This window comes from Poecilia formosa, unplaced genomic scaffold (genome assembly GCF_000485575.1).
Source record: "Poecilia formosa unplaced genomic scaffold, Poecilia_formosa-5.1.2 Scaffold355, whole genome shotgun sequence".
NCBI classification, from domain to species: Eukaryota; Metazoa; Chordata; class Actinopteri; order Cyprinodontiformes; family Poeciliidae; genus Poecilia; species Poecilia formosa.
In genome coordinates, this window is record NW_006800294.1 from 1 (window position 1) to 10,176 (window position 10,176).

General features: G+C 38.1%; 1 long non-coding RNA gene across 2 annotated transcripts; it reads left to right on the top strand.

Annotated features, from left to right (window-relative positions):
* The first annotated feature begins 3,885 nt into the window (after positions 1-3,885).
* On the top strand, positions 3,886-9,904 carry LOC103153563 (uncharacterized). 2 transcript variants are annotated; one of them, XR_477805.2, is made up of 3 exons: positions 3,886-4,592; positions 8,141-8,218; positions 9,258-9,904. It is a non-coding gene; the product is annotated as an uncharacterized LOC103153563 (long non-coding RNA). The 2 variants fall into 2 exon arrangements; XR_001658990.1 differs by lacking the exon at positions 3,886-4,592 and adding an exon at positions 6,866-7,440.
* Positions 9,905-10,176: the final 272 nt, after the last annotated feature.

The following is a 10,176-nucleotide window of genomic DNA, read 5'->3' on the forward strand; positions in this document are numbered from 1 at the left end:
TAAGCTAAAGATTTAGCTAGCTCAGAGTAATGTATTTAGTTAGGAAGCTAAATATGTAGCTTCATAAATATTTAGTAAGATAGCTAAACATTTGGCGCCAAAATTAAATAATTAGCTCTACTTATGTAGCTCAGAGCTAAATATCTAGTTTGGCGCTAAATAGTTAGGTTGCTAACTTTGGTATGTTTATAAATTAATAACATGATGAAATAACTTTGAAAAATTAACCCCCATTTTTTTCTCACAACAGGCAAAATTTTCAACCGAAACTTTGCAAATGGCCCCCCATGTTTGCATTAAGCTGAGAAGCAAAATATTGACGGAGGCTTTGTGTGATGTTTCATGATCTGCAGGCATCTGATGCATAATTTAATAAGTCAGGAGTAAACCGGGATCAATATAAATATAAAAGCAGTCCTTGGAGAATAAACAGCAGCTCTGGCCTTAAGGAACAACAGACAAGCTGAGCAGAGATGTCAGCAGGCGGCTTCGCCACAACACCTGCAGGGTTTCCACTGTTCCTGACCAGCATCCATATTTCATTCACACACGCCTGCTAACTCGCTTAGCGCCCAGAGATGGAGCACAACGCACCATGAAAAACGCTGCTGCAGTCAATAAATACTCCAAGCTCGGTTCTGTCCGACTGCTGCGGAAAAATACAGAAAACAAGATGATCTGCAGAGACCAGAATAATCCAAATTTCACACATAAAACAGTGGTGAAACGTCCAAAAACTATCAAAATGTTCAATGAGGAGGAGTTCAGACCCCCGGAAACGAAGCGATGGGTTTATCTCTTGAGTCAACATCTCAGCAGTTTGGGAGTTTTGGGTCATTTAAAGTCATTTCCTGTTTATTTGGCATCAAAACCCAAAAAAATGCTGCAGTGAGGTTATTTATCAGAAATGAACGACATGCTTTCAGCTCCAGCTCTTTGTCCAACACTTTATTGAAGACAACATCAAACTTCCTGTTTCTTAAACCGTTTATCTTTTTATAAGGTATTCATATCCACATTGCGATATTTCAGTCTGAAATGCAGATCAAAACATTTCTGTCCCAAATTAAAACAGAACTATCTGTTTTTGATGGAAAACGTAAAAAATCAGGCATTATTATTGATCTAATCAATTTAGGCTTTCCATCTATTACTATGATTTTCACAGTAAAAGAGAGACTGTACTGGCTGCTGCATCTTCCTGTTTATTTGTATCATTCAGCCTGTTCTGCTGATGTAACAGAGAAGCTGGGGTATAAAAAAAGCAGCTGAAACACTTCTGATTAAACTATAAGACGTTCAAAGCAATTGATTATTCACCACCACATTTCAGACTTAATTTATCAAATTATCTGCAGATACTTGAACAATACGGTTTTATCTGTAATTGTTGTTTTGATTTTAAATTACAGACTTCTGTACAAATAAAATAAATATTAAGAAAAATGATTTTTATGGTGAATGTTAAACCTTTTTGCTCTTATTGGGTAAAACAGATGACACAACAAGCTGAAATAAGTTGAAGAACATAGCATAACATAGGAAGTGGACTACAGCGCAGGGCATTCTGGGTAAATAAAACCAGACCAAACTGACTTTCATCATGGCTCATGATCTTTCGAAATTCTGCTACCACTAAAATCTGATGTCTCCATTTTTATTTCCATTTGAAGAAGAACAAAGTTCTGGAGGTTTTAGTGTCATTTCCTTCAGTGGTTCTTGGTGCAGCGCCCCCACAGGCCAGGAGGGGAACAGGTCTGACTCAGAGCAGAGAGGGAGAGAACCACAGCAGCTGGAAATGGAGGAAATGTTGAAACTTTGGTCCAAAATCAAACCAAATCTACCCAACTATCAGGTGTTGCTTGTGAAGTTAACAACTCTGACTCCTTCTCTGACTGAGGACGTTAAATGTCCTGAAATGACGTTTAAAATCCATCTGCTTTCTAACAAACAACTGAGTTTGAGCTGCAGCTTGATCCTCTGCTGGATCTCCTGATCCTAAGTCCAGGTGGAGTTAATGAGGGCTGAGCTCCTCTAAGCAGCAGTAAGCCTCCAGCAGGGATTGTTTAGAAACGAGGCGTGCTCCCGCAGCCTCGTTTCTCCACTTCATACAAAACAACTTCCCAGATCTGACCAGTCCCATCACAGTGGCTCTGGAGGAGCTGCAGAGGTCAGAGCTCCAGATATCCAAACTGTATATCCTGTCATGATAAAAAATGATGGCTGATGATAAGTTGTGCCAAAAATTACTGTGATAAACGATAACATTATCGTTTTGAGACCACTTTTAAGTGATAATAATGGGATAATAATGAAGATCAATAAACTTTCAGTTCAGACAAACTGAAGCTTGGAAGACATTTTAAATATCCAAAATAAACAAAATATAAAATAAAGTCTCTAAACAAAATTGTTCATCTAGTTTTTGGTAGAAAGATAAAAAAACAATTACAGAAATGGACATTATCGAGCCGTTTCTGTTAACTGATTTATTGATTACTGCAACAGGCTTACAAGTGGCAAGAAGACAAATGTCTGCCAAGTATTGATAGATTCATGCCTCACATGTTTATTTGTAACAACAAAGAGAAAAAATAAAATTTAAAATTGCTGGAGAAGTTGATTTGAGTTTTTAATGGTTAAATTATCATTGTTAGCAGAACTAACGGCTTTAAAAACATCCCTCTGTGTGAAATTAATCTCATAATTTGTATTTTTCAACAATCAACCTCAATAAATGACATTTAGGATAAATAAGCTGTAAAAGTTGAATTGGAATCATCTGGTTTGGTCAGCAGCAGCTTCATTATTTATCGGACACCAGAGAATCGCAGCAGCGCGACACAAAACCACCTACAACCCAGACAGAGACGCGTCCTGCAGCAACACGGCCGTCTCCGGGGGACATGTCCACTTCATTCAAACGACAGAGCGTCAACCACTGCAGCACAAAATGATTAACTTCACTGTTAAATCTGATCGGATTCCTCTAAATTTAATAAAACACTGATAGTGAGATCTGACACAGACGTTATGGAAAGATTAACTTAGTTTTTCCTTTCACTGACAACAGCTAACAGCTGTCTGTTCCCACAGACACAAAACAAGACGGACGGGTTTCTGTCCAGCTCCATTAAAGCTGAAGAGCCTCTGGGTGAAGCAGCAGATGGACCCCAGAAGACACGGACAATTTTAGCAGCAACCTTTTGTTTTAAAAAAACTAATTTAATTTAGAGATTTCTTCAGAGAAAAACAAAACGCCGTTTAGAAATGATGAGGAAACTCGATAACCAGCAAGTCCACCTTAAAGTGGCTCCAAAACAAACAGCCGCCATGTTTCCATCCAATCGTCACTTTTAAATGTCGCAAAGAGAAACGAGTCGCGTTTTCATCTGCTGGTTTGAAACGAATCAACAGATAACAGAGCAAATTTCACCAATAACATGTTAATAAACAGGAAGCAGAAAATGCAAACTAGCACAGATCACATAAAAACAATGGAGTTTGGTGCCTCTGGTAAGGCAGAGAGTAACCGGTGGATGAGAAATGTGTTTCCATTTCCTTTTAACACATTAATTTGTTTTCAGTAAATCCAAAAAGAGAGAGAGAGAGAGAGAGAGAGAGAGAGAGAGAGAGAGAGAGCGCAAAACAATTTTGTGAAATTGTGGAAATTATTTAGAATTTCGCCGTTTTAATCGACCACAAATTAAATACTTAAATATAAAAAAGAAAGTTACAAAAAAATAAGAAATCTAAAAAAAAAATTAGGAAATGTAAATAATTTTGATCCCAAAAAGAAATTAATTTAGTTTGATTGAAAAAGGTAAATAAAATATGCAAACGGTGGCCGAGCCGAGGCGCAATGCGATGCAGGATAACCGCAAATAGACGTACAACTTTACTGCATTTAAAATCTGCTGAATCGATTCACAAATCTTTTTATTTGTGCACCTCGAATGGAAACTGTAGCCGTTTGGTGATTAAAACCAGCGCACACACCTCCAAATCGCGCGGCTGCCCGGTGCCTGGATGGAGACACCAGCTCCTTGACAATCTGCAGAACCTGCATGCTTATCCAGTGGGAGGAGCCATGAGGCTCCCCTCAGCCTCATCGCTCATCAGCTGGCCCGCAGCATGACTCCTCCAGGACGCTGGTTTCCAGTGAAATCAAGATTCTGCTCCTGCTTCCTGCTTGTTGGGCGTCTTCAGTATTTCCTCCACTAACCGGCTGTCATGCTGCTTCACCTGCGTTGAGCGGCGCCTCGGGGCGACAGGAAGCAGCAGCGCGGCGATGCCCTCTCCGCTGCCGGCCGCCACGGCGCAGCGCCCTCGTCATGCCGTGTGCGATCCGGAGCGGAGCCGTCCTCCGCCGGCTTGTTTCCGTCCCCGGCTGGATGCTGCAGATCAAAAGGTCCTGAGTGGTGGAACTTCCCACTGCAGCTGGCTCCTTGATCCGCTCTTCACATCCTGCAGATCCTAATTAACGAGCCTCCAGCTCTTCCCTCCTCTCCTCTCATCGCGTTCTGCTGTGGAGCGGAAACATGAGCAGAATGCAGACGGCTGAGCGAGCACAGATGATTTGTACCACCCAGGTAACGCCTTCTCGCTCCATCCTGCCTCCTTCTTCTGCTGCTCTGATCATTTTCATCCAACAGCCATGAAATTAAAGCCGTTAAATTTGCTGGTTTTGCTGGAATGAGCCTCAGAAAAGCTGCCAGTTCTCCATCTGATCATCAGAGTTTCTGCAGAAATCAGAGCTTTCATTTCATCATTATTGCAGAAATGAGTCAATGCAGATGAATTAAAGGATCATATTTGGTTTTCATTCAGCTGAAATCATATTTAACATGAAATGATGTTTATCATTTATCGAGATAAGAATGATTTATCGTGAAGATAAATTAATGATGTTTAAAATTCCCCAAATCTGTCTGTAATGTCAGGATTATGATAATATATAATTCTTATCCCATTATTCTTAAATATTATTGGAAAAATTAGTCTGAGATCAATTAGATCATATTTAATATGTAGAAATTATTTTTTCTCATTGCTATTTATTGTATCGTTTATCATTTATTCCAAATAATGTTTAAAACTGTCAGTAATGTCGGGATTGTTACTTTTGCTGTTTTCAATGAAAAGTTTCAGTAAAAATCAATAATCCTGAATATATCTGGTTCTTCTTGCAGAAACGAGTCTTGCTACAGATGAATTAGAAGATCATATTCAAATAAGATTTTTTTGTATCATTTATCATTTATTGTGATAAGATTTGGATTTATTGTTTTCATGATAAATTCCAATGAATTTTGTTTAAAATCCCCCAAACTGTCTGGAATGTCGGTTTTTCTATTTTCTCCACTGTTTGATCAATAAAAAATATCGATAAATACCAAAAAGGGGAAATTATGATTAATGGGAATTAACTGATCAGATTAGTGGTTCAAATCACATTTCTTTATCTGACTGGTGTCCGAAAGAAGCACATTAGAAATAAGAAAGATTTTGTATTGTGGTTAAAGAACAGATTAAAAACTATAAATGTATTTGGTGTGAACTTCATATGTCTAATTAATTCAATAATTTTCACAGCAAAAATGTTTTTTGAATTGAAAATGTTCCTTATTTTTGCTGATATTCAAACTGCACTAAAATGTATTTATATTTTTAAAAAAGGAGAAAGTAGAGCTTCATGTGTGGATGGAGAACCAGCAGAAAGCGTTTCTGGTTCCAACAGCCACCATAAAACATTCAAATGATCCAAACATGAAAAACAGGCTCATTTTCAGTGCGACCACACACACGCGCGCGCGAAGCGCTCTGTGATAGAGTGTCAGTATATTTGTCTCCTCCGGCTGTGCAACAGAAAGCCCAATTACTGCATGGCTGGACTCTCTGCAGCTGCTGTTGCTATGGTTACGACCCGGCGTTGCCAGGCTGTGACCCCACTCAGCGAGGTGAAGATTTTTACAAACAAGAAAGCGAGAAGCTTTTAGAGTCATTTGGGAAAGCATCACATAACTGACCAGAAAATGTTTCGTTTTACTTCCAAAAGAAAAAACAGGAATCTGGAGGACAAGTTTGAATTAATCGCATATTTTCAGAAACATTCACGATAAATTCCCCAAACATCTGAGCAAACTCTTGGTGAAGTTATCAACAACCTTCTGGTATAAATCCATTTTTCTACTGGTGGTCCAATAGGAACGAAGATTTTAACAAGACTAAGCAATAAATCAATTAATCACAGACGATACATTAAAATAATTTAATAATGTTATCCTTCCCTTTAATAGATGAAAAGCCGTCATTTTGATAAACGCTGCAAACATTTAACCACCAGCATGAAGAAGCTACCTGCCATGATTATTATTCTTTAAATGCAATTTTATATTTTATAATTCACGTTTGTTTATTTTGGATTTTTCAATCGTTTTCCAGTTCCAGTGTGAAATGTTCTGTAGAAAATAAAAATTTTTAATAATGTAGCGTTAAATTAGTTTAAAATGGTCTCATAATGACAATATTATCGTTTATCGCAATAATTTCTGGGACAATTTATCGTCCAGCCAAATTTGTGATTGTGAAAAGGCTAAACTGCCTTCTACTGCCCTCTAGTGGCTGAAGTCGACTCGCGTAAGAATCAGGACTCTCATTTAATACGATTCAGAATCGATATATATATAAATGTCCCAAAGTTGATTTTAAAAAATAAATAAAACCAATCGGCAGTCTGTCGGCATCTATTTTGGAACTACATCGTGTAGTCGTCATGGAGACGGTACAGAAACGCAAAACTGCAAAATGAAAGAGATTTAACCGGCTAAGCTGTTAAAAAGATTAATGCAGAAATCAATTTTAATACTCAATTGGATTAAAAACTGATCTTGGATAAAATCGTGAGATGGTAAAATATTCCCACCGATACTAAAAAAAATCTCCAACTCAACGTGAATATCTCAAAGTTTTCAACCAACCATGAAAAGGTCATCATCCTCCTCGTTACATCAGGATTTATTGATTTATTTAGTGCAAACTGTCTCAAGAAAATTAAACAGAGCCCTTCTGTCAACACGAAGTAGGAAAAAAGATGGATGTGAGGGAACCATCGAGCTACACCTATTTTTATCCGCCTCTTTCAAGCCTCAACAAGACAGAATCAATTGATCTGCATCTCCAGAGGACCAGCCTGGATGAGAGCGGAGCGAGCAGCGGGCCTCCTGAGGCGAAATGGATCCGGGTTCGACTGGAAGCAGGACGGAGCCGAAGGAGCCGACCAGCAATCAGCAGATCAATAAGTTCTCATCAGATTTCCCTCAGCAGATTGGAAGAGGAGAGAATCCGTCGGTGTGTTTTAATCTACAGCTGGAGGTCAGGATGACGGAGGCAAGTGAAAACAGATCAAATTAGAGCCGGAGCGACGTTATGAACACACAGGTAATTAGTTATAAAAACCATCCAGGACTCTTCAGATCTAAACTAGTTTACTGGTTTTACTGGATTTTTTACTTTGTTAAAAACATAAAACATGAAATATTACATTTATTTTGTCTCATAATTTATCTGTCAGCAAGTCATTTATTTTACTCAACACATCAGGATGGATGGATGGATGGATGGATGGAATGTTTCTTCCTGCTCTCCTCTGGATTCTTCCTCTCCTCGCAAATGTTTCGCAAAAATAAAAAACATTTGGTTTGAGTGATGCTGACTCCCACCTGCAGGTGGCAGTGTTTCTTATTTCTACCACACTGCTGCCTCAGCCATCCTGTCAAGTTTTCGTCCGTTATCAATGTGGCGAGTACCAAAATGGAGCTATTTATGTTCTTTAAAGATTTAATGTGTCTGCTCATGTTTTTCTTCAACATGTAGATTTTTGGATTAATGGGGGAAAAATATTACTAATATTCCTAAAGTAGCGCCACAAAATCTGGGATTTTTGATTGTAAATAATCCCAGTGTTCAAAAGTGTGGATGGCAAGGTTCCTACAGGTACATATCTTCCTTCCACCAAACTTTCCATGAATATGTATACAGCACTCTATGTGACCATTATGGAGCATTTCTGAATTAAATATATATATTTTAATTGGGCTGATGTAATATTTGTTATTATTGCTTAATTGTGTCTCCTCAGACGATGACATGAACATCAGCGGTACCAAGAAGAATCCAGATCCGCGTTGCATTCAGCCAGAACTGAAACCTCTTTCAGGTACGACTGGAAACCAGCAGCAGTCAGTTCTCTACTGGCTGCAGGCCAATTCAGAAACAGGCTGAAAATCATCTAATTATTGTCTGTATTTTTACTTTTTGATTGCTAAAATCAGTAAATATCTGTTTATGTCTGACAGAACTGATATTTTTGCGTATTTTTACCCCCATAAATATTCTTTAAAATTTTTAATCTAAAAGATTAAATTCAGAAAATGTCTTATTAATTTAAACCATTCCACTGGTTTTACTTATAGACAGTCTGGGTGTTTTAGCTGCAGTTATTTCTGTCCTCCCTTTTCAAGCCTCAACCAGACAGAATCGATACGCAACAATCTGCTGAAGATTTCAAAATAAAAGCCTCCTGAGGAGAAATGGAAGCTTTCATGATAATCACGTTTCACTTCCTTCACCTTTATTTTCGAACCGATCTGCTCGGCAGCCATCATTCATAACATCCATTAAATGTTGAAGGGAAGCTAAATGCTATCCGAAGCGCTGAGTCGGCGTTTCCCTCCTCACTCCGACTTTCCCGCTTCCTGTCCCGCTGCGCCGTTCTGCCTGGCACACTTCCTGTCTGCCTGCCCCGTGTCACTTCCTGCTCAAAGCAAGCAGCTTTTTTATTTCACGTTTTTCTATAATTGAGCATTGAAAAGTCGCCACATTCATTCAGTACATGAATGATAAATCTAGAACGGTGAAAACAAAACGAAGAGAAAAGTATAGCATATATAAATGTAGAAGCTTTAAAAGAAACAAAAATATTGTCTTAATGAACATAAGAGGAAAAAAGATCCTTTTTCTGAGAATTATAACAATTCACTTCATCAAGTTGCTAAATAAATTTCAACACAATTCCATTTTATTATGAATAATTTCTGAATTAAAATATTTTTTTATATAATAGTAATGACTTCCTAGATGTCCTGCTGTGGCGTTCCTCAGGGCTGTGCGCTCGGTCCTGTCAGTAGTTTGTAATTATCGTGCTTGTATCTCTGCAGGCACATCGGAGTGACTTCCTGCTCTGCTGTGTTTCTCAGGACCAACTCGCTCCGACTCTAATAATTACAACACCAGCTTCAGGTCTACAAGCCGCAGCTTGTCCAACGTGTCCACACTGAGGACGGATGGATCAAACTTTCTGAGGACAGCAGATAAAAACACGGCCGAGGCGCTTGGCTCACCATGGCAACCAAATACAGAGCGACCATGAACGGCTTGAGGCGAGGAAACGCGTCTCTGTTTGTGTGAAGGAAACAAGCTGCAGCTCCAGTCTGAGGTGTTTTTATTATTTGTAGCAAAGTTTCATCTTTTATTCAAACATCTGCAGCTAAATTACCTTCAGTTTAGAGTCCCTGAATCTGCAGCTTTTATCAGCTGTAATAAAAGCTCAACTTGATCCTTTTATGGCCTGATAACACCTTTGTTCCCATCAGTCCACAGAAACCGAGACCAACACTGAAGGTCTGCTGGAGATTTAGCAAATTCAGGCCACAGAAAGCCTCCAAACATTCAGCGTTTGGAGGCTTCTTTCACTCTTCCTTTCTTTAAAAACTGCATCAGATGTAGAGAAAATTCAAACACTCAACAGATTCTGACGGAAATAATCCTGAATCCAAACGTTTCCAGTTTAAAAGCTTCTAAATTCCCAAAGTTAGGATGATGGATCAACAAGTGGAGAATAGAAATTAAAATATAAACAATAAACGTTTTAAATATTTATGTTATAATATAAATATTTAAATTAAATTATTAAATTATTATTAAATTATTATTTAAATTAAATTACTTAAATTAAAAAGTGATCAATATATCAAATGTTTCTTTTCTTATTGAAAAAAAAGGATTGAATTGCTTCTTTGTCTAATATATAAAATAAACCTAGGTGGTTAAATTAAAATAAATCTGCAGAATATGTTTTTTTTATCTGATTACTTGATTAATCGTGAGAATAACTGA